The sequence below is a fragment of the Ictidomys tridecemlineatus genome, chromosome 2 (assembly GCF_052094955.1).
Source record: "Ictidomys tridecemlineatus isolate mIctTri1 chromosome 2, mIctTri1.hap1, whole genome shotgun sequence".
NCBI lineage: Eukaryota > Metazoa > Chordata > Mammalia > Rodentia > Sciuridae > Ictidomys > Ictidomys tridecemlineatus.
The window spans coordinates 45,514,024-45,539,656 of NC_135478.1; the positions used below are offsets into that span (position 1 = coordinate 45,514,024).

A 25,633-nucleotide genomic window follows, 5' to 3' on the forward strand; every position below is an offset into this window, starting at 1 on the left:
GCAGCCTGGTTTCACTAGAGAGATGCACAGGCAGGTGGAGAATGTGGGGCCAGAAGAATGGGACAGCAGGAGTAAGCTGATAGCCAGAGGGGAGGCACCTGGGAAAGGAGGAAGCAGGATGTCTCATCTCTGGGAACCTGACCTCCCTTACACCTCTTCACCCCCAAGGCATTAGAACTTGTAGCTAGACAACCATAGAATCCAAATATTTTCATACCAGGAAGCCCCAACAAAGCCCAGTTTTCACACACATATACACACACACACCAACATGGATCTTCTAGTCAGAAGATCAGGTCAGAACTCAGGACCTTTGAGGCAGAAGTCTGTGCCTTAAAGCAAAGTCTTTTGGAAACCCACCATTCTGGAATCCCTGGGCTGGCTGCAGTGTGAAGGTACAACTAATCGCCCTCCTTGGGAAGAACTAATTCAAAGCCCTTCTCCCCAGCCAAACAAGTCAGATGCTAATTCAGTGAATTGTCTATTCTCATTCAGATTCTTTGAAGGAAGGACTTCTGCTACGCCAATCTTGGTTATGCCTGGCATTGCAGGGAAAGTAAATGCCTTTCCTTAAAAAATATGCTACAGACCCATTAATTTTGCTTATCTTAAATGTCTGCACCCACATTTGTCCAAATCAGTGAAGCGTTACTATTTTTTACTTTTTTCTACCAAGTGGCTGAGTTTTGGTTTTTGCTGGAGGGGTGGTTTCTGTTGAGCTGGGCCTCTTTCATGTTTTGGGCTACACTTGAATCTAGAAAAGATAACAATAGCCTTAAGGTTTCATTTTCTTTTCCTGTAGAAGCAAGGAACCAAATACCCACTTTGAAACTCACTGCAGTGAGTTCTTTGTATTTAATTTTTCTTTGTTCCCTTACTCTTTGTTTCTAATTTTTCTTCTCTACATCCTTTTTCTCTTGCTGGTTTTTTAGGTAAAATTATTTGTGTCTGATACATTTTTCCTCCACCTTGGTCCTTAATGGAAGAGCCAATTTCAGTGGTTTCATAGCTGTGATAGTCAACAGTGTTGCCATCTTGAGTTTTTTGGTTTTTGTTTCTTTTCTTGTCAGCTCTTGTTAGGGGATACTTTACATAGTTTTTGTTCTAAAGAAAGTGATGGTTCCCTCACTTTCACACTTCAGGTACAAGACATGGATATACTACAGGGATCACATTTTCACAGGTGCCGTAAGGAAGACCCAATGAATAGCTCAAACATTCTATTAAAGCAGTGGTTCTCAACTAGAAGTTATCCTGACCCCCACCTGGCGACATCTGGCAATGTCTACAAACATTTTTTTCTTTGTCCCAAACTGAAGAAATTAGTGCTTCTGGCATCTAGTAGGTAGAGGCCAGAAATGATGTCATACATCCTACAGTGCACAAGGCTGTCCTCACAGCAAACAATGATGTGGTCCCAAACGTCAATAATGCCAAGGTTGAAACCTGCCCTTAAAAGGATTCTTGCTTTTATTTATTTGTTTATTCTTGTTTGTTTTTCTTTCCCTAAAAGCCAGTGAGGAGAGAGAGAGAGAGAGAGAGAGAGAGAGAGAGAGAGAGAATGCTCCATTTCAATGAATGCAAGTATCCTGAGCTTTTACATCCCACATGGATCCAGGAATTGGAGAGTACAAGAATACCATTGAGCAGGGCAAAGTGCAAGGTCGAGGGAGATCCTCTCAGCTCCAACAGCTGTCTCAGCTCCAAGGAAAGACAACTTTGACTAAAGTGGAGGACCAAAAAGTTACAAGGATGTTTAGTTTGTGATAAAAATCATTTTGCAGATTAAAGTGCTTCCTCCTGCCCATAAAATGCTATGTTCTTTAAATAACTTGAAAATTGGAGGCATTTAACTATGTTGTGAGCAGGAGGCAAGATTGCTGCTCACAGCCATGCTCAATCAGTTTTGTTCCCTGTGATCAAGTCTGCCAAAACTTAGGTGGTAACAAATCTTTATATTTTCTCTAGCATACTTTTGTACTAACCCATACTTTCAACATGAAGCAACCAGGAGTTAGGAAGGGATTGTTTCCTGGAACCAATCTCTCTCTCCACATCTCTCGGTTCGTTCTCCCTCATTCCTTTGCTGGTGGCAAGATGGCAGCTTAACTGCCAGAGCCTACCCCTTGTCACAGGCAAACACAGAAGAGTGAGACCCTTTCCCATAATTCTCAGCAAAGGCTCAGCGTGTATCTTTGGATTGGATAGGATTATATGCTCATCCCAGTACCAATTCCAGGAAATGATTGGCTGTGGCTTTTGTTACAGCATACCCTTGAACTGGAATGAAACTTCATGTGATACAGATGTGACACAGGGGAATTGGAGTAAGATAATTAAAATGGGAGGAGAATAAACACAATACACACGTGCACACAGGCAAACTCACGTATGCATACACAACTTGCCTCTGAGAAACAGAGGTTTTTACAGTAGAAAACTTTGGTTCTCAAGCTCTAGCATTGCAGCTAACTAGCTGCATAACTTGAGATAAGTTTATAATTCTCCCTGCCTCCTCTTTTTCGTCTACAACATGGAGATTACTATCCTGGTGGGTATGAAAAAATCAATGGCCTTAGCATATTGGAAGGATTGTATTGTTATTAGAACCAAATGAATTAACTTCAGCTTCTAGGGTCTAGAAGAATCTAGACCAACTAGTCCGTGCCAGCCTTCGGAAGCCAGTGTCTAAATTTATCCCAATCCTCATTGTTGCAGGTCAGTGTGGGAAATCTTCTGAGGTCAATGATTGAGGTAATTGGCTTGAAAAAGTCTCTGTTAAATGACATAATTGGTTTTAATTACGTAATTACGGCACTTAAAGTGTGGGGGTGAAAGGTTACTATTATATTTAGAAGTGAGATCCCCAAATGAACCGAGGGCCTTTAAGCCAACGTGTCTTCGCATTTCTCTTTTTATTTTTTCAGAGGGAAGCCAGAGTAGGCCGGCCTTGGCCCTGGTGATTTGGGGATGATTAGCCTGTATGAGGTAGTGCCGGGGCTGCTCCCGATATCATAGGAACCTTTGTAAGGAGACGGAAAGGGCTTCTGTAAAGACCTCACTGCGATCTGAAGTTAATGAGCAGTGGGAACTCAACTGTCAGCAATTGAATCTGATTGGGCAGGGTAATTATATGATTGCCCCTGGTGTTTGCACATGCATGGGGATATTTTTATTGGAAAAAACCTAATTGCTTACTTACTTAGTGGAGGGAAAACCTAAACAAATTTGTGTTGTCATAGGTTAAAAAGACATCCTTTCTTTGTCTCTAAAATAACTGCCTGCTCTGCTTCTTAGAAGTCGGGGTTTTGTTTCTTTCTGTATTCAGTCAGAGGTTGTTTGCAGGACTTGAGTTATATGATAATATTGAAACATGAAGGAAAGCTTCTTTGGATTGTGCATTTTTGGTAAAATGACCATGTGCGTATTGCTCTTTCTTTAACCATCCCTTACAATGGTTTCTTTCATGTTGCACAGGCAGCTAGAACCCTGGGCAACATTTAGACTTCTGGGACTTTCGAAGGCTGTTTGTTTGGTTTTGCTTTGTTCCCCACGTGGAGGCCCTGACAATACTGGCTTCATCAGCTATCTGATTTCCCTTAATTGCATAAGGCAAGTGGGAGGTATTATGTCTGTGATAGCCTTATAGACATGAAAACAACCAGGGGAAGAGGCCCAAAATGCTCCCTCAGCAATTTCCCAGGGACTTGGAGGGGAAAAAAGGGGTAAGGTGGTAGAGTCAAAGCAAAGAGGCCTTGGGGATCCTGAGCGGGTGATGACCCGCTGCAATCCCACATCTCAAGGTTGTCTGTTTTGACAATCCAGAGTGAGATGGCATCTCACCCCCGATGCTGGTGTCCATAAAACCAGTCGCTACAATCAGGTCTATTTTAGGGCGGTTCAACCTCACATTGTTTTCTTCCCACTTCTTATGGAACTAGCAATTTTTAAGTCCTTTTCTTTCCTGAGATCCCAACAGAGCAGTAGAAGCACAGCAGCTTTCTGGGAATTGTGATGAGGGATGCTGACTCCAAGTCTGGATGCTCCAGATGGGCATAGGATCCTGGGCTGGAAAATGGCTAAGAACAAAGAACTTTGGACCAGCCCTGCTTTCTGGCTTCAGGAGTCTTGCACATACTGACTCACTCCTCGCCTGTCTGGCTAACTCTGGGGATCCTCAGGCTCAGTGTTAAATGTCACTTCTTCTGGTAACTTCCCTGATCCACTCACCCCACCACCCCACCCTCAGTCTGGGCTGGCTGCCTTGGCTTTGTACCCCATAGCACCCTGTAGGTTCTCATACCTGCTGTCCTGTAATTGTCTCATTGTCTCCTGAATAGCCCCTAAGCTCCACAAGAGCAGGGCCTGTGTTTCTGTTTGTCACGACTCTCACTCTAAGCCGAGCCTGGAGCATGTGGAGTGAATGAAAAAGGGAAGGAATGGCTGCTGGCTGTCCTGGGGAACTGTATGTGCTGCCTGGGTTGCCCTACTCTTGCTGTTAATACTGCTTTCTTGTTGCTTACAATTTTCATTGCCCTAGATGATCCAGCTCTGTCGGAGGCACGTAGGCACAGCCAAATCTCATGCTGTACATTGATCACCTGTCCAACCTTTGCCTAGAGTGGGAGCCCCCAGTTCCTTCAAGAGATCCAACTTTACCTGTCTGTAAAGAAGAAGAGGAGGAGGGAGACAGCGGGGAGGATCCGGTGGCAGTTTAACAGCAGAGCAGGTCCAATGTTTACTTTTACCCTTTTGGAGGTGGGTAATTGCAAATGCCTTGGGGTGCTGGGTTTCAGAGAGACTCTGCATAATGACCTTGGATTTGGGAGCTCATGTGTATTTCATCTTTTTGTTAAAGTGTAGGGTTTGCTATTTCTGTATTCAGTTCAGAGGCAGACTGTCCCATGATTCCCACCAGCATGGAGCAGGGATCCAGGTTCATCTTCCACATGACCTGAGCTGCATCTGCCTCACAATGGCTTCACATAGTATTGTTTGTGCCTTGCTACAGGGAAACAGAGAAGGACTCATTGGTTGCTGTTTAATGACTATTATTTGCTTGCCAAGGTCTCTTATTTTCAACAGCCTTTCTTGTTTTGATCAGGAGGCTTTTTTGATATTCTGAGTTTCTTCCATCTCCAGTTGACATAATAGATCCTGAGATCCTGAATAACTACAGAATAGATGAGTTTCACTTAGGTTCACCCTGGGTATTTAAGAAGATCCTGCACAATCCTAGTGTTTCTAACTAACTTCCTCCCTAATCAGATCATGAACCTATGACCTTATTGGCCTCAGGCAAGAGGGCTTCCTACTGAACCCCCAATACTCAAGCTGTCCCTGAGTTTGAACTGCCTGTTTTTGATTAGCCTGAAATAAAAATTTCTGGGTGAATGGACACTTGCACTTGGAAACTACAGTCTCACCTGCGGTGGGACAGAGTAAACCCACAGAGACAGAGGACAATTGCCACATACTTCTTGTCTGTCATCTGCACCCCACTCTCCTAGGTCTGCAGTGTGTTCTCCTTGTGTTGATTATGAGTCTTGATGCACTTGGCATTGATGAGTTGCATTACTATTTTGGCATAATAAGCACCTAAATTGGGATGTTTAGGGCTTACTTCTAGGAAGAGTTTGGATTTACTTTGTTTTATAGTTGGTGTGTTCACAAACATTGTGTACTTTCAATCAAACAGCTGTGGGTCATGGTGAGCTTTATTCCTGAGTTCTAAGAAAAATTTTTGCAGTTTTGGAATAGCACCAAGGGATACCTTACCACTGCATAGCCTTCCTGGATTGAGGAAGGTAATAACTGCCTACACAAATCACATCCGTTTGGGAAAAAAAAATCTTCAAATGACATTTAATTTATAATTGAACTTGGCACTACAGTCTCTAAAGTGTCTCATCTTGTCTAATCACAATTATCTATTTCCTTTCTGAGTATCTCTGCATGGGATGGGTTAATCCTTTTGTTATCATATAATATAGCAAAGAGAATAATTGTTAAAAAGAAAAATTAGAATAAATGATTGCTATTTTAGGTCACACCCAAACCACAGATGGCTTCTGTTGTTTTGTTTTAAAAAATATTCCCATGTTCCTTCTTTGATTGCTTTATTCAACAAAGAGATTTAAACACAGGTTCTCTAAGTGCAGTTCCTGGTCCAGCAACCTATATCGCAGAATCATCTGGGAACTTCTTAGAAATATAAACTCTCAGGCCTCACCCAGGCCTACGAATTAGAAACTGTGGGTGGGGTCCAGCAAGCTATGTCTGAATGAGCCTCCGGTGATTCTGATGCACTCGAAAGTCTGAGAGCCATTGGCTTAAAATTCTGCCTGTGTATGAAGTGGGGTATTAAATGGGTGTGACTATAGTCCTGCCATCCAGGAGCTTGTGATCTGATCAAGGGCAAAAGGCATAAATTCATCAGACAGTTAAGCAGAGTGATCTTTATAAAATGTAAATTACATCATACACTCACTTCCTAAACCCCTGCAGGCAGTTCCCTTTGTTCTTGTAATGAATATAAATGCTTGGCTAAGGCCTACAAGGCCTGGCATGCTCTTCCCCTTCCTACCTCTCCAGCTGCATCTGGTGCCCTTCCCTCCCTCCCCCCCAGTGCTCTGTCACACTGCAACAGGGTTCTTTCTGATCCCGAACAATGAGTATGGTATTAGTGGAAGAAGAAAGGAAAGGAGGGACAAGAGAATGGTGAAGGGACACTAGTCGGCCTGGTCACTAAAGTGTTTTTTCATGTTATACCATATCTCTAAACTCCTGCCCACATTGGTTAATATACAGATAGATGTCACAATATATTGATATCATAGTCAGTATTATTGGCCTCTAACATAGCCAACTCCTACAAGGACTTGCCAAATTGTTGAGGAAATATTAAGCAGAGTTTTTTGGTGGTGGTTGTTGGTGGGTTTTTGGTACTGGGGACTGAATCCAGGAACACTCTATCTCTGAGCTTCATCCCCAGCCCTTTTTAGACTTTATTTTGAGACAAGGGCTCACAAAGTTGCCTGGGATGGCCTCAAACTAGCTATCCTCCTGCTTCAACCTCCCGAGTTGCTGGGTTTCAGCTGTGTCCCACCACTCCGGGCTTAAGCACGGATTTGATTTCTCTCACTATCAGGTATTTTTATTGACTTCTGCCTTTGAGAGGTGGCCAGTCAGGCACAGGTGCTCAGTAACACAGTGGGAACTGACTAAACGTGGCTAGAGATTTGAGTGTGAAATTGCATTACACCAGAATGTGATGGAGCTGACAAATGATTCTTGCTGTCTTTATTTAGTTTTAGGAAAGATGGTGACCACATCTGTTGGGATTTGCCTTTTTAAAACTGTGAATGCCGATATAGATCCTTAGGATATAAAAGGCACCATGTGATTTGGAAATAAAGCAGCTGTTTGGATTTTTATGGAATGTGAAAATATCATATCTCAGAATTCTGTTCATAATGAGAAAAGGGGATACTTTAAAAATGTGATTTTTTTTTTATTTGAAGCAAAGGGGTTCTTAAAAATTTAGGACTTCTGAGGCAGAGAATAGGCTCTTTTTTTTTTTTTTTTGGTTTGTTTTTGTTTTGACTATCCCAAGCTCTCATTTTCATAGTATCAGTCTGTTGTTTTTATAAATGTAGCGACTCTGGTTTGGGACATCATCTTCTCATTAGGAAGCCTCTCATTTGAGATCTTCTGCAGAAGAGCAAAAGGTCGGCTTGGAGATGCCATGGAGAGTTGATCATGGGCTTGGGGGATGTGCCCCTTCCAGCCCCCAGCTTCCCTTCACATTGTAAAGCTCTCCCAGGCAATGGAAAAGAAAAGATTCCTTGCTACCTGAAACCTCTCTATTCTGGAGGGACCCTGCCTAAGACAGACGTGCCATGCCCCACCCTCTGGGAACCTAAGCACAGAGGCTTTAGTGAGGAGCCATATTTTTATACTTTGAAACACCCTCTAAAGCATAAATACAGATAATTAGGAGAACAGAGAACAGGGAAACCGGCTCCCTCCGGGGCTGGCAGCAGGGGATATGAGATTGAGACTGAACCTTAAGATGATAAGATGTTGGTTTAGGTGTGTGTCTAGGTTGGTGGTGTGGAGGGGGCAAGGGACAGTGTTTCCAGGGAGCTAGCACCACTTCCCACACTAGCTAGGATCTGCTCACACAGGCTACCACAGCAGGGAAGCTTCTTGGCACCAACCAAATGGGCAGAAACTCTACTGGGGAGTGAACTCTAGGGTTGGGTTCCTTTGCCTGCAGAGACTACTTCTCAGGCTGCTGATAGCAGATGAACTGTCCAGACATGACATCAGTGTCTTGGTGCCTATTTCTGATCCATTTTTTGGTACTTCCAACTCTTCTCTCACTTCTCTCTGAGTTACTTCCTTTTGGGAGCAACTTCTGCTGGCCTGGTCTTTGAACACAAAGCTGCCTGCTGGGGTTGTTCACATCCCCATGGTTTTCAAGGAAGCGTTGTGAGCATCTTCAGGGAAGCTTCCCAGGCGTGGCCAACAGCTCTAGGAGTGGGGGGACTGCCTTCCCCCTCTGCCTTTTTGACCCAGGACTGATAGTTCAGGATGCTGAGCTGGGTGTCTGCTTCTCTTCAGGGAAGCAGAGCTATCCCACAGGAAGCAAGTGCTTCCTTAACTGGTGACATGAGCCCTGATATTTTAGAGTACCCAAGGTCCCTGGTTATCTACACATGGCCAAGATGAACACAAAATGACAGGGAGTGGTAAACTTCAGGGCAATCTGAGTGGCTTTTAAAAAAGTCACAAAATAATGAGGCACCTAGGTTTTCACTTGCTGAAGAAGACCTAAGCTGTTTCTGAGAAGGGAGACTTTTGTGATTGAAACAAAAGGATAATTTCCACAGACAGGAAGAGTTTGAGGCTGGGTCCCAGGCAGAGCCTACAGGTCAATTCTGCCTCGATGGCATTAGAAACCCCACACAGGGTTCCTAAAACCTAAAATATACAATTCTGGCTTTCTGTATTTTGAGGGGAAATCAGATGATCTAGATATACTGAGCAAGCAAACCCTCTCTCTACAAACCTGGCTCACTCCCTCCTTAGGGTTCCCTCCCTGGTCCCCATTAGCAGAGTGTGTGACCCTGACCAGACCTGCAGGAGAGGGCCTTGTAGTTGGCTTGCCGTGATCTGCAGGAAGGCCAAATGATGCTCAGGTTTGCCACTCCAGCTTACTGTCCAGATGCCATGTGGCCCAGCTAAGGGGTGATGGCAGTGGCTCGCCACCAAGGCTTTTCATGAGAATGAAGTGGCTAGTCGCCCAGGCCCTGACTTGGTGGTTCTGACTTACTCTGGATGCAGATCCCAGGTTGGGCCCAGCTTTGGAAGGACTGCATTGTGATATGTGCCTGGCCCACCTGCTTTCTGTGGCCAGTGTACCGAGCTCATCCTCCTAGGCTTCTGTTTCTCTTCCTAATCAGTCTTGAGCATTGCAAACCACTGTCATAAATCTGGACCAAAACGCAGGTGTCAAAAGAGACTCTCAAAAGGGGTGTAATACAAGAAATAAAAATAGCATCTTGGTTTGAAATCACAGATATGTCAACTGAAACTTGGAAACTGGGGATGGGGGAGGGAACAGACCCCTGCGTCATCTTCTGCATGGTGATGGAGAGGCGAGTCCATGCTTGCTGGTGCCTGCAGCCCACCTGATCTGTGCTCCTTGTAGGCGCTTGTTGTTTCCTTACTAGAACTTTGTGGGCTGTTTTTTCTTTACGTAGGTAAGTCAGTCATTTTGCCAGATTCTTCCTAGTGTTTGCCTCTTTTACATTTTCCTGGTATTCACTAAGCCCTTTTAACCTGCTGCATATGTTTTTCATCTACATAAATTTATTGCTGCTTTCCTTAGTTTGGGCCTTTTCTTCCAGAGTATCTGTTATCTTCAGGTTTCTATATCTTTCATCTCATCCCTCACAGATTATATCTCTGTATTCTGGGATAAACTAGCAACTTATTTCTTTTTTTTTTTTTTTTTTTTTAAAGAGAGAGTGAGAGAGGAGAGAGAGAGAGAATTTTTTTAATATTTATTTTTTAGTTCTCGGCAGACACAACATCTTTGTTGGTATGTGGTGCTGAGGATCGAACCCGGGCCGCATGCGCGCCAGACGAGCGCGCTACCGCTTGAGCCACATCCCCAGCCCTAGCAACTTATTTCACTGATGATATTTTTGTTAATAATGCCCTTGGCTGCTTTTAACGCTGGCTCTGATTCCATGAGCGCATTTTTAACGCATGTTGGATAGTGGAAATTCCCTTCCAGTTTTCATCATGGCTAAACTATTCAGCCTCAGTGCCCTGTATAAATGTCTTCACTCATGGGGAAACCGAGATCCAGAGAGTATGAGTATTCCAACTGAGAATTTCTACCCATATTTACTCTTCTTTTTCTGTAGAATACCTTGCTTATCTCAATAAGCAGCTCGATTATCTTAATAAGAAGAAAGTTTAAAACAATGATTTTTAGTCCAGGACAGTTTTCCCCCAGGACACATTTAGCAATCTCTGGAGACTTTTTTTTTTTTTTGGAATCATAACTCAAATGTGTTTGGAGGTATGCCATTGGTGTCCAGTGGGCAACAGGAACATTGCTAAGCATTCTGCAAAGCCTAGAACAACGCCCAAGAATTATCCATTCCAACATGTCAGTAATGCTGATGTTTAGAGACCTGGCTTAGAGGGAACCAAATATACATTCTACATCAGTAGCTCCAAAGACCCTTGGGTGATCTCACACATGTACAACCAAGCCTGGACCAGGACAGAATGCCCTATAAATAACACATGTGGCCATTTCTCTGATATGTGTAGACATTACTGTGACTTCTAGAAATTAAAAATATTACTTGATTTAAAACATTTAGGCATTTAAGAATACTGCTTAGTTCTAATATATTTGATCATTAGGTACTTTTCTGAATCAAAGGAAAAGAGAAATAAAATTAAACTTTGGTGGAGGAATCTCCAGAATTTTCTGATGTTTAAAGTAAGTTGCTACGAAAATTGCACTACCCTGTCTTCCCTGATGAATTTGAAGTTTAATTGTACTCTTCTTCAGGTAGTTTCCAATCCAAGGAAAAAATTCATTGCCTGATGGCTACAGTGTTGGGGCAGATTTGGCAAGCAGATGCCTGTGAGAGGAACTTTTTAATTTGGAATAGTTCCTTCAGAGGAAGGAGGAGGGTTAGGTCAGAGAAGAATGTCCCCAGACAATCTGTCCCTTTGTTAATCAATGGTGTCATGTTGGCTGCCCTTCTAGCAGCCCCATCTTCCTGAAATCTTCAGTAAAAAGACCATTTCACAAATACATCTGGCATTGGCCAAGATTCTTCTAGTTGTGCTTTCACAACAAGGAATGGATTTAATCAGATTCAAAGGGCCATTAAGACTCTCTCCACAATAGAGGTACATCTCTGGAAGGGCTCTGGAAATGGATTACCCAGTGTCTTGAGAAAAACTGGCAAATCAATGCAGAATAACTGAACTGACAATGCAAAAGCCTGGAATGTTAGTGACATTTATCGAGACAATTGGGGCACATGCTGTTTTCAATATTTAAACAGTCATCTAATTACTCTTCATAACTTACTATGAAGCGAGCATCTGTGAAATTTTGACCATTTCATAGATATGGAAACTAGGCTGAGGCCAAGAAGCAACTTGTCCAGAATCACACAGTGATTGCTCCTCATTTAACCACTGAGCTGATGATAAGCCTACACTGCTGATTTTGAGTTAACAAGCTATTATTTTAAGCTCTATCTTTAGTCTCTTTAATTAGACAATGCAGCTATTATAAGAAAAGATTATTCGAGTCAATTTTAATAGATTTGGCAAAGGCCAATATCTATTGTAAGAGTAACAGAAACCGAGTTTGTTGAAAAAGACATTTACAAGTAGTCTTCCCCATCCTCATTTGCAGCCTCCACACTATGATGTGGGGGACATGGAGGCCACATGGAGGGAAGCAGAATGACACTCGCTGTCAGGAGTCAGGCACTTATATCAACAAGATGTAGTTTTAAACAGGTAACTGTGGTTTCTCAAGTCCTCAAGCTTCCTCTGGCACACAGAGGAGGTCATAGTTTAATCACTATTCAACAGCCATTTCTTTGACGTCTAGTGTACATTGCAAGATATGGTGACGAACTCACTATCTCTTGTTGAGACCACAGCACAGATAATCCTAATGTAACAGGATCTGTTCTAGAAGAGAGGTCTGTATCTCTATGAGGAACAATGGCCACTTTAGGCTGCCAAGTCAGGCTGACATTAGCAGTAAACACTGAGTGCCTACTATGTGCCAGGCTTCAGTCCAGGAACTAGAATATTGCAAATCTATCACATTTCAATGGGGGTGAGAGACAGTAAACCAGTGAACAAACAGATAGTCTGATTTCAAGGACTGGTAAATTGCATGAAGAAAATACAGTAGAGGAATTAAGGAATGACTGGGAATAAGAGGAACTCCCAGATCTGAGGTGGTCAGAGAATGTTTTTTTCTAAGCAGGTGAAATGCCAAGACAAGTCTTGGGAAATGAGAACCGTTTTTTTTCTAAGCAGACAGCTGGATGAATTGGCCTTGATGTCTGGGGTTTTAAAATTGCACTATTCTTTTAACAGAGAAATTCAGATGTCCAGTACATCTTGCTACATCTTTTAGTTCATTGATATTACCTAAGGGCTAAACACATGTTTAACTTTTTGTGAACATTTAATGTGTACTTGAAGTTGATGTGTATGTATTCTGTCTTCATGTTCTTTGGGTGTTCCTTAGCTTATAAATTATGCAACTAAAATCTTCCAGATCTCTATAAGTTTTAACGGTTAACTGTTCCATTTCTGACAGCTGCAATTTAAAATCCTCATGCCAATTATGGATTTGGTCATTTCTTAGAAATTCTATCCATTTTTGTTTTCTCTAGTCCTGGGATATGCTTTCAATAACTGTATGAAGTCTCTTCATCTAATTTTACAGCTCCTCACAACTTGTTCTTATCTTTAATTAATATTCCCTTTTGCCCTATTAACGAGTTTACCTTTATTTTATTTTATCTGATAATATCGCCAGAGCAACATCCCTTCTGTTTATATGTATTAGTGCATATTTTCTCTTTCCTTTTATTTTTAGCCTTCCTGTGCCTCCAGTCTATTTTTTATGAGCAACATAAAACTGGACTTTTTTTTTTATGTTCTTCTTTTAATGGGTGAATTGATGTTATTTGTATTTATGGTAACTTATCTATATGGACCTAACTCTTGTGTTATTGTGCATATTTTAGTATCTTGGGGTTATTTCTTCCTTTTCTCTTTTTTATTGGCCTATTTGAATTCACTATACTTTCCTATTTCTATTTTCCCCTGTATTGGTTTGGGAGTTACAGATTCTATCCTTTTAGTGGTCTAGATAGTATCTAAAGCAGAGTTTGGCAAATACTCAGAAGCTCTTAATGTGTCACCTTAGGTTGGCTTAGGGGCTTTCTCTAGCATTCTGGTTCCCCAATGCCTGGGTCTTTAATGGGGTGAGATGTAAATGACAATGCAAAGGGTGGTCACCACCATCATTGTACCTGAGAGTGTTGGTTTCCAACTGCCTTTGCCAGGACCTGTTCCCAGAGGCTGCCCGGTGATTGACAACTGCACAGCTCTCACTGGTGGTGGTTAACCTGGTGGCTTCTGAGCAAAGAGTCACTTGATTTCTTCTGTTGCCCTTTCCTTTGAGTGCATTTGAGCTCTTGTAAGTGATGATAAATGTTAAATAGCTCCTGTAAAACTGTTGAATTGTCAGTTTTTAAACTGCATAAAACACTGACGTTTTCATTAGGTCCCAGGCCTGAGGAATGCCCGGCTTTCATCATAACAGATTTGTTTACTTCTGCAGAGAGCCTTAATGTGCTGCCTATGGGAGAAATCTTTCTGTCACCTGCTCTTAAATGGGAAAGTCTTTGTTCAGCCAAAGATTTTTGGAAAAGGATTTACAAGAGGGCTTTTCTACCTCCCTTCTTCTCCCCCACTGTCTCCCAAAGGGGTAAGGGATGGGAATGGAGTCTGAAGATCTTTGGTATTGGACAGGAAGAATTTTAAGCTAAAATCATCCTGTAAAGTCCATTAGGAGAAAAAATGCCGGAGAAATGCTATTAAATCACTATTTGGTTTCAGTATGTCCTTTCAAAGATAAGCAAGTCATATCTAGTATTGATGACCTCAATCTTTTGGTTGACATTTAAACAGATACTTTGATTTTTGGATTAAAAAGTTTTCTTGTGTATGTTATAAGAGAAAACATTTTAAACTACCAGGTCTTTAAGCAAATAAGAAGAGAGAGGACTTTTATCTTCAGATATATTTTCAACATTTTTTAGAAGATTTTTTAAAAGATGACAAATTTTTCATGAACCAACATGGAGTCATCTCAATTTAATGATCTGGAAAACATGTGTGCTGAAGGACAATCCTGTCTCAATACAGCTGGGGTTGGGGATGTGAACTTTCCTGGCATCCACATGTTCGCAATTTATGGCAAGATTTCTGGCTTCTTTTACAAAGGACCTTCCCCTTGTTGAATGTCATTGGCAGGTTGTCTACTTTCACCTTTCAAGAAAGGCAGCCTGGCATAAGGGAGCAAAGTCTCAAGAGTCTAGCAGGTCAGCATTTGCATTCTGGTTCTAGAACCTCCTGCCTTTTGCAGTCACTCATGAACTAATGCACCTTTCTGAGTTTTGATTTTGTCATCTGTAAGACTGAAATGAAAAACTGACAATTGCTAAGGTGTCAAGGCTCATCCCACCTAGACATGGGTGTTTCAGTGATCTATAAGGAAGGAGCACAGCAAGAATCAAGGGCATGAGTGTAATTCCAGGTTTAGTTGACTAACCTGTCATTGTCCCTCTGTGCCACAGGATATCATGTCTTTCTCACTTGTCATTATATCACCAGCATGTTGTCCACAAGCTGGCACAAGCTAGGTGATCATAGAATTTATTTGAATGAGTGAGTGGTGTGAAATAGGAAAAATTTTCAAACACCCTGTCATTCTATGCAAATGTTAAAATATGCATTTTAACAGGCACAATGTCAGTACACTGAATGACACTCTAATGCTAGAATGTCAGCTGCCAACCGTGGGAGAAGGAACATACTTTCAGCAGAGCTGGAATGGGGGGCGGCAGGGATGCCCAAGCTGTTCTGATTGAACCATCCAGGTGTCTACACCTATTGGTTTGGTTTTTAGATGAATGAGCTCCTATCCCTACAGTAATCTGATCCAAGGTGATTTAGTCGTTTTTCATTGAAACTGTTGGAAAAAAAAACATACTTCGTCATTGTAGACAAGAAGCTGAAGTCCTGGTCAGGCCAAGAGAGATGAGAACAGGTTCCAGATATAGAAGCAGAGCCTGCTCCTCAATCACTTGCTGCAGCCCCCTCCTCCCTCCCCTCCTTTCTCTGGCTTTTCTCCATGACTCTACTAGCACAGAGAAATCAATTGCCAGCCAAATCCCAAAAGAGTAAAAGAAAAACATCTGAGAAGGAGAGGGCAGCAGGGAAAGCCAGAAGCATCCATAAAGACTAAAGAGACCTGCCTGGAAAATGTGGAATCCAGCAGGGTGTTTATTCTCAAAACAGCTTACTGATCAGGTACTTTTTCACAGATGAGAAGAATGGAATGAGCAGACATGAGGACATGCCCACTGTGGCCTGAGCTATCGAGTCAGCAAACATGCCCTTTGTTCCCTGTGCTCTGGTGGCAGGCTCTGCATTAGCAGGATGCACTGGTGAGCTCCCTGAAGCTTGAGGAAGGTGGGCCCAATCACTCTTCCCATTTTGATGGGTCACCTAGCATCAGCTCCCAAGGGAAGAGCCTCAACTGTCACTCCTGGGTACACAGCCTGGGACTGTTGGAGAACCTTCTGTCACAAAGAGTGCTTGGAGCTGGCATCTTTGGGGGGTACTAGACTTTCCTATAGGCATCTTTATGAAAAATATCTTTGAGACAGAGAAGTAGTTTTTCTTTGGAAGCTGTATGTCAGAGCATTAGCCAGATATGACTGGATTCAGAATCTGCCTCAGCCTGCTATGTGACCTTCTCCAGCTGGGTTGCAAACTCTAAGCCTCAGTTTTCTCATTGGCAAAACAGGATAAAGATAAACGTCTCCTAGGATGTACTGAGGATGAGAATAACAAGAATGAAGAGAATGAGGATCAGTGATTGGCAGTGAACCTGGCTGGAGAGATCCCTGGGACCCACTCAAGATTTGTGTTTGTTTATCCTCACTGCAGATGTTTGGTTTGGGCCTCAGTCAGCTGCTTCTTCAGTCAGAACTACATGCATACACACTTACATTTTAAGTAGTCATGCTCCTTGTAATTTGCTCCTGGTCTGCGTGAGAAACATCTTCTAGGCTCTGCCTACTCCCTGGGTCTTGGTATTCACGGCTAGGAGATAAAATGTGTGACTCCACTTTCATTCATTTGAGCCAGCTTCAGGGTTCCATTCCAGTCCTAATAGCTAATGATTCCCTTATGCTTTCTGTACCCCAGACCTTTCTTCCTGATCACAGCCCAGGGTCCCATAGAGGTAGAGACATGAAGTGATACATGAGACGGAGCAATCCCAAGTAAGAGAAGAAACAAAAGACAAGTGGAAAAAAATGAGGAAAAAAAAAAACATTTCTCAGTATTTCCAAGCTTCTGCATAATGAGCATTTGCTTTAAAAAAAAATTATGTGGGAAAAAAATGCTAAACAACGCAAATGAAAATCAATCACATTTCTCCTCCTTAAAGTTGTGTACAGTTACAAAGTAGAAAATTAATGTCCTGCACCCTGCTCTTTTGGGGAGTTTGTTATGACTATGCTATGACTGTTGACAGTTGGGCATGGCTCCGCATTTTCACATAAACATACACATTAAGTATAATTTTTATAGAATTGTGGACTGGAATTTGCATTCTGAGGTCATTGCGGTTCACCTGGTACTGCATCAAGTTCATCCTTTCTGGTCAGTACATAGGAGCCACCTCCAGTATTTAATGCCACTTATTTCTTTGTATTATGGAAAAAACACACTAAGTTTTAGGTTGTTTCCACTTTTTATGTCTTTACAAAGGCAGCAGAGAACCTCATTTGAGTTTCCTGTACATTCTGATGCTTTTTTCTCTGTGCAATCAAGTTCCAGAGGTAGGATTTCTGAGTCAGAGAGTGTGTTCTCTTTATATTTGGATAAGAACTTCCAGATTGGTTTCTACAGTGTTCTAAAGCTACCCTCTGCACCCACAATGAGGGTAAGAGAGCTCATGCCTCCCATAATTAACCAGCATTGGATACTATCCATCTTAACTTTGCCCCAATCTGATGAGTGGGAAATTGTCTTGTTCTGTTGGAACGTTTGTTTTCCTTCCTTAGATTTAGCTTATTTTCTTTATCCATTCATCATTTCTTTCCTGAGAATTACCCATTTATGTCTTTGACCTTTTTTTTTAATCTCTTGTTTTTGTAATAACTTTTTTTAAAAAATGAGATTATAGGGATCTTTTAGAATGCAAGTCTTTTCAAGGATGTGGGGAGCACCAGGGTTTCAGGGAGTCAAAATGAAACAACCAAAGGTTGCAGTGACCCTTCAGCATGCCTTATAATTGGTGGGCATTTTCTTCCTTGTGTGTTATGGCCCTATGTGCTCTCTGGTGCAGTCCTAGGAGGCCAGCTGAGCTCCCAATGACCTCCTGGCTGTCAGACCTTCAACTTGCCCTGACTGATGAGGCTTGCCTCTTGGGCTTGACCTGAGACTCCTGACCCCTCCACTGGCCTGTCTCCTGCTGAGACTATTGCCTGACAGCTTTGCCTACCTCCCCACACTGTCCCTCCCAAGGCCCCCATCTGTGAGCTCTGCACATGTTTTGGAGGCCTGACAACTCATTGACAAACCCCTCAGGAATTCAGTGCCATCCTGAAGACTGCTCATGGAAGCCTCATCTGGTACTGGTTTTTATTCTTACTAATAAAAACTGGTTACAGCTTATTATGCAAAACTCACTTGCAAGCCTGGTGGGTAGGGTTTTGCAGGTTGCCCATCGCACAACTCCAGGGGCAACATTAGCTGTTACCTACATGTTGTGGATGACTTCTGACAAATGACAGGCAATTACTTCTGCCAAATCAGAGTTAAGTGTCTTAGAGAAGGGTGTCTTGTTTCTAATTCTCACAGAATCACCATAGGAGCAAGCGGCAGGATTAACTGTGTGCCAGGCACTGTGCTAAGTGCTCTAAACACATTATTTTTTTAAATTCCTAACAGTAGCCAGCTGAGGTTGGTAATATGACTTCCCTCTCTATATCCAAGGAAACTGAGTCAGAGACAAGTTAAGTCACTCACCCAAAAGACACAGATTAATAAGTGAATTCAAATTCACATCCAGAAGACCCAAAGCCTTCTTTTTATCTGCATTGGGATCTGATTTCCACGCCCCCCTACCAGGGGTCCTCTAAAACAGCACAAACCATGGTTATAGTACAAGCTCTGAGTCCAATTGGCCTGTCCACCACCTTCCTCCCACCACATTCTAGAAGGGCTGGTAGAGGCAGGATGAATTTGAACTAAAACTGAAGCAGCACTGAAGCAGAGCTCCTGCCCAACAGCCCTTCATCAGGAGATCTGCATCTCTGGATCACCTGGTAGGAAGGGGGAGCCCCCACTTTTGATGTTCTCTCGTTTTGATCAGGGTTTTCTGGTCTCTGTCCAGGATCAGTTTTCCCCGACCTCACTCAGACTGTAGATAACTATAACACAGAGGTGTAAGAGTCAGAGCCGATAGTTCCCATCCTCTGAGTCTGGTGCTGATGGATGGGAACGGGTGAGAGGTTTTTTCTGGAACCGATTCATCAAGCCAGGGCAGGGGGTGGATTTCCTTCTCTCTCTCTGTTTTCACATCTGAGGTTCCTCTGTCTTTCTGTCTTTTTAACATTCCATTGGCTTATGGGGCCCTAAGTTGAAAGTCAATGTTAAGATCCATTTGTTCTGATTCAGTGGCCAAGGCTTTAGGATGTTGGCTCCCCCCCCCTTGAAAAAATGCTCCAAGTGGCTCACACAAAGGCTGCCTCTGCCATACCCTGACTGAGGGTGAGGAGGCCCTAGCTAGGAGGGGAAGGAGGGTCTGTGAACACCACTCCCAACAGCCTCTGGATACCAGGGTGCCTGCTGTGGATGCCGCCCAGCCTGGAGCCTTCTGCCTGTCCCTTGGGGAAAAACAACAAGGAAACAACTTTGACATTTGCATCAGGCTTGAGTTGGGGGTGAAGAGGCAGGAGCTCCAGGATAAGGAGCATGTACCTACTTTTCTGTTTCTCAGACAACTTAATTTTACCTATAATTAGAACTCGTGTCTGGTCATTGAAAAAGGATGTTTTTGTAGTTTGATATTTCCTTTTTAAGAACTGTGCCCAACCCACCACTGGCTGTCAGGGTGACCCCACGTGAGTGGCTGCCCATGACCCGGCCTCTTTCTATCTGTGAAATAGGATTGATAAAACCTGCTTTATAAAGTCAATGCTAGGATTAAATGGGATAGGACATATGAATAGTTTAGTCCCAGGCCTGGCACGCGGAAACCTCTGAATAATGTGACCACCAGCTCAGCAGTCAAAGTAAAAAATACCCTACCCCACAGAGAGCCCAGTGCCCTGACTCTGCTGGTGCAGATTTTATGACCACTTTGGGGAGTAATTCATCAGTAACTAGTCCAGTTTAAGTTAGATGTTCATTATGACCTTAGCAATGCAACCTCAAAGTGTGTGCTCCAGAGAAATACTGTACCTATATACAGGAAAGTATGTGCAGTTAGGATCATTGAAACTTCATAATAGCAAAAACTGGGATACCATACAAATGTTTGCCAATAAAAGTTTTGCTGTATTCAAGCAATAATATACTTCTCAGCATTAAAACACACTCTTTATGAAGGCAACTGCATTAGCATAGATAAATTGCAAACACATAATCTTCAATGAGTGAAAAGTTAAATGGTGAGACATAAAGGATGATAGCATTTGTTTATAATTTTAAAACTTGCAGGTTTATAGTATGTTTTTAAATGATTTATAAAATATGACAGTAATAATATGAATGGAAATGATAACCCCCACTTCAGTTTAGCATTTTCTTAGGGATTAAAGATAGGAGTAAAATAAACATAGGAAAGAGTGGGAAGAAGACTTCAATTAGATCTCTAATTTTTGTTCTTAGAAAAAAGAAATTGAAGAGACTATGGCAAATGTTTAGATTTATTTCACTGGATAAGTGAAATAAATCTTAAGTATTTTTGCTATTATTTTCAATTGTACTTTGAATACTTGAAACATAAGAAAAAAATTAGTAAATAAAATTGTCTTGTGCAGAGAAGGAAGGATAAAATAATAAAATACTTCTTTCAATAAGTTGTATCTTATCTTACAGAAGAGATGGAGCTAAGGAGCTTTGTGGTATCTCACAAATGTGGAAAAAATGATTTTATTAGAAGATTTAAAGAAGAGAATTAAAAGAATATTTAGGGCCAGGCATGGTGGCTTGCACCTGTAATCCCAGTGACTCAGGAGGCTGAGGCAGGAAGATTGCAAGTTTGAGCCCAGCCAGGGTGACTTAGAAAGACCTTGTCTAGTTATAAAGCACTGGGACTGTAGCTTAGTTGCAGGGCCCCTTTGGGTTCAATCCCCAGTACTATAAATAAATAGATAAATAAATAAAGGTATTTAGTTCAAAAGTATACAGTCTTTTAAAAAATAAAAAGGTTAGAATTATAGAATTATGTTTGTTTTGAGAATACTTATCTAAATAAAATAATAATGGCCAAAGAGATCACCAATTTGATCACAAGCTCAGATTGTGTTTCTGTGATTGTAAATTCAGAATGGAAATATTTCTCTGTAAAAAGCTTTCTAGTAATAATTGTATTTTTGCTGTTATAGTCAAATACAGCAATATAAAATTATACTTTCATTATAAAATTTTTATCCCAGGGTATCATGGGAGTTATGAAGAGAATCTCTCTAAGCACCATGGCTAGAATTCTGAGGAAAATGAAGAGACAGGTTCTTTTTCCGAGGGCCACTCCACACATGTCTCCCTTGGTCTTCTGTGGGACATTTAATTGCCAGGGTCCTCCTCTTGCATCTCAGAATGGCTTTGGGGCCTCTCTTTTTCCCCTTATAGTAACAAGTTATTCTCCTCTTTTGGTCCCGCCCACCCAATCCTTTCTCTTTGCAGAAATATCAACTGCCATTTGATTTCTTCTTGGTTCTTTCCTCTATAATCATTGCTCCTTTTCTGGCCTAGGTCACCTCGGGTGCACCAGTATGTCTCCAAGTGAGGCCTCCCAAGGGGACCTCTGCATGAACCAGGACAGAGCCCACAGGCTTCCAGACTCCTCTCCAGGAAGCCCTGCTCCCAAACACTGCCCTTTCCAAAGCTTCCTGGAGCCTTCTCCCCCTGTGGCTACAGGCTGAGGAAAAAAAGAATTTCCTTTTCTTTTTCTCAATCTGGTTTTCTGATTTTCATTCTGTGGTTCTGCTCTGCTTCGCTTTGTTTATCAGCATCAAAGATGAAACCAGCTGTGTTTGTTTGTGGATCTTTCATTTCCATGAAACCTGCAGATTTTTCTGGGTCATTCTGTGTTCTTAATAATCAAGACATAGCCACAAAGGAAGGACTGGGGTCATAAAGACCTCAAACCCACAGAGTGCCCTCAGTAACCTTACCCTTAGCCTGGGTGACAGGGAACAACCATTACATGGGTTTGTTATCTTCCAAGGTGAAGTTCCCCCAAAGACCTCTCTCTTACAGCAAAAAGTCAAATGAAAATCTTACTTGTCATTTTTTTAATAGCACTTTATACCAAAGATCTTGTGTTTATGAGTCTAGAACCCCAGCAGTTATAGAGATGGGTTAGAAAGGGGTATTGGGATTTTTTTTTTCATAGCTTAATAACTGGACTCTTAGTTGAATTATTAGGACCCAGTAACAACTTGTGGTCACAATTATCAGGTTTCTTGTTGGGGGCATTGAACTGAATGAAGCCCCTGTTCAGTGGTGACATGTCTGGCCATTCAACAGGTCACTTGATGTCCAAGGGCAATTACTATTACTTAAACCTCAAGCCCTCTGATGGAGGCCTCTTGTAGACATTTAGTTCTAAAGCTGTTAACCCATCATGCAAAGTGCTGCCCAGTTGACAGGACAAACAGCTCTAGAGATCAAACTGGGGAAAACAGGCAAGAAAATTCAGACTGAATGATGGTACTATAAGGGTTCCTATGGTAAACCAAGGAACTGAATCTCAGGGACCACGGAAGGAGCTGCCAGCCTGAAAGGGCCCCATTTCCATGCAAGCTCTTCCCCACCAAATGGACTGACATACATCAGCTTCCTGAAACAGCCAAGACCAGACCATATTTGGATTTGTAACTCCCCGGGTATTTTGCAGGCAGGTCTGTTTCTCGTTGTCCACTGACTCTGTGATAAAATCAGGGCCTCTGCTTAGCATGAGACAAGCCATTCATTTGGGTACCCTCCCTCTTAGGACAGGAATGCCAGAGTGCTATGTGGGTGATTCCAATTTGCTGGTGGGCGCCCCTGTCAATCTTCCTAGTTGGGTAAGGACTTGCTGCTCTCTGTGTGAATTTATACTTCCTGCACATGTCCTCTTTTTCTATCCTCACCCTATTTTGGGGGTCTCCTGGAAAAAAAAGAAAGAAAAACAGTCTTAGCAGGAAGATGTGAGGAGCAATGTCTGCTTCTGCCCACCAGACTTAGGCAACAAAGCAAATCTGTCTTAGTACCTCTGGGTTTCTCATTCAGCGGAGTGAGTGGGAAGGTAGGAGAGGTGTGGTTATAGAATCTCATTCCAAAGATGAGTCTGCAAGGCAAACTGCCTTTCTGCTCAATTTCAGGGAGACAAGGACACAGGCTAGTGACCCCAGAACATCCTGGCTACTTAGCACAAATAGCTGGGAGTAGCAGCAGCTGTCATTTAGTGAACATTGACTGAACATTAATTAACACTGATTAAATGTAAAGTAGGTGTGGCTCTTAGGACTTCATTGTTATTGGCTCATGGAGTCCTTATTAAAGTTCCAGGAGGCAGGTGCTCTTACTGATTCCATTTTGCAGATGGGGAAGATGTATCTGAGACAGGATGAATACCGTGCCCAAGGGGTCACAGAACTAGGATGTGGCAGGCACAGGCTTTAAACCCAGGTCATCTGGCTGCAGAGCCTCTGCTCTTACCCACTAGGCTTCTGTGATGTCTCTGAGGCCACCATTACTGCTCATAATAATACCAACAGCTGTCTACTGAGTACCTTCCCTGTATCAGACACTATTAGGGAAGTGTTACCTGGAGTCACTTTAATGCCTGAAGTTAACTTTCCAAGCTGGGGCAGTACCTGTTACTGTTTTACATGTGAGAAAACAGTCTTGGCTGGCTTACCTAGAGCCACATAGCTAGTAAGTGGAGCAGTCAAGGTTCTAGCCCAGGAGGTCTTGGGAGCCTAGACCCCTAACCCCTGTGCCCATGTTGGGAGGAGGTTTAGATAGCTATGGTTGGACTGGCCAGCAAGGGCTCCTTCTAGGTCCTTTGAAGTCCATAGCAGGAGAGGCAGCTCAGTGAGCCCTTGAATACAGGGGAGAGTGGGGATTTTCCTATTATCCACCACTGCACAGCTGAGCTGAGTAGATCCCCTGGGCTCCACCAGCTCATATTGTCTGATACCAGCTTACCACCATGCAGAATTGCTGGCGAGGAATTGTACTGAAAAAGTTGTTGAGGAAGCTAATGTCACCCAGTACATCCTTGCCCTTTATTTCCAGAGTAAATGATGGAGTGAATGGTTTGGAAACTAGCCAGGAGCTAAGATGCCTGACTTCACCTTGTGATTTTTCTAGATTCATTTTCACTAGTGCAAACAGAGTAAAGGCCACCTTTCGTGGGTAAGAATTTGATGAAAAATCTGGGTACCTCTGAGTAAACTCTTAAAGACATCTCTTTAGCTTAGTTGTAGGAATATCTGTATCATGTTCTGGTTCACATAGGATAACAACTATAAGCTAATACAATAACAATACTAGTGCAATAGCTAGTTAGTAGTTACTATGTTTAGTCTCTGTGCAAAGCAGTCAATATTTTTAAAGCAAACCTTTATTAGTCACATGAGAAAACTAAAACTAACAAAGATTAAGTTGCCTGTAGAAGGCCACTTGGCTGGCAAGTGTGAAGTCATCATTCAAACCAGGACTTCTGGGGCCGAGCACATAGCTTAGGGATAGAGCACTTGTCTAGCACATGTGAGGCCCTGGTTCACCTCCCCCCTCACCCAGTACTGCAAAACAAACAAACTTCCCCTCCAGATCTCCACTCTTAACCAACATGGAGTTAATCATGTGCCAGAAAACTGAGTCTCAGAGATACTGGATGGCTTTATCAAGTCCTTCAGCTGTTTGTAATTAAGTCAGAATTAGGACTCAAGCTGTCTATGTCATCCTATTTTGAGAATCCCTCTCAAAGTCAGAAGATTGACAGTGCTTTCTCCTTCCAGCCAGGGCAGGCACTGCCTGGAACCCTATAGAAGAAGGGCTGGGTGACATTGTAGAGATGGATGGATATAGAGGCAATCAGTATTTTGGGCTGGTTTAAAAACTAAGTGAAATGGGACTCAATTGGTCATGCAAAATCTGTTCATTGAGATGGATCCACAATTTTCTTTTTTTTTCTTTTATTCTTTCTTTTTTTTTTTTTTTTTTTGTGGTGCTGGGGATCAAACCCAGGGCTTTGTGCATGCAAGACAAGCACTCTACCAACTGAGCTATATCCCCAGCCCATAATTTTAAGATTTTACTTCAAGAGATTGATAATCAACTTCTGAGTATAATTAAGAGGTCCTTGAGAGTGGGCAATAGTAGTAACACTGCAGAATTGGTCATGGTAAGCCAATTTCTGGACTGGCCACTGGTTGGTGTCCAGACAAACTTGCCTGTATGTGAAGAGAATTGATCAGCACATCCATCCATTCAACCATCTAGAGATATCTATTGAGTGCCTCCTAAGTGAAGGGTTCTGTGTTAATGGAGGAAGTCTCACTTCCTGCTCTTCCAAGACTTCTAATAGGAAAAGTTTTTGTGAACTCAAAGCTCACAGTAAACTCCTATGGGGTCTGACAGAGAACATGGGGGTACTACAGGGGCCCATCAATCTAATCTAGTTCCCAGGAATTGCCTCCTACAGGACATGTAGTTTTGCTGAGATCTGAGCAATGTGTGAGTTAGCTATGTGAAAACCAGGGAAGAGTATTCCAGAGGGGACAGCCTGTATGGAGGCCAGGAGGTTGATGGGAACCTGTATGCAGGTGCAGGACTGAACAATGCTGAGGCCCTTTGGAGGATGAGGAGGGGACATCATGCATGTGTATTTCAAAGCTGTTGGTATTGGGTTAAAAAATGATCAGCCTTGTGACTCACATAACATAATTTGGGTGCACTCTCCCTAATGGCAGAATTTTCTGGGGGTAGAGTGGGGATCTACTGATTTACCTCCTTGGAAAAGAAGTGA

At 42.5% G+C, this 25,633-nt stretch overlaps 1 protein-coding gene across 18 annotated transcripts in view; it reads left to right on the forward strand.

Moving 5' to 3' along the window:
* Positions 1–25,633, forward strand: part of Erc2 (ELKS/RAB6-interacting/CAST family member 2) — an 873,922-nt gene that overhangs the window by 775,456 nt on the left and 72,833 nt on the right. The window contains exon 21 of one of the 18 annotated variants that reach the window (XR_013434457.1): positions 4,541–4,758. The exons of 16 other annotated variants lie outside the window; for them this stretch is intronic. The gene's annotated coding sequence lies outside the window, so the exon portion shown is untranslated. The remainder of the gene's footprint in view (positions 1–4,540; positions 4,759–25,633) is intronic. One more of the 18 variants, XR_013434456.1, reaches the window with a different exon arrangement.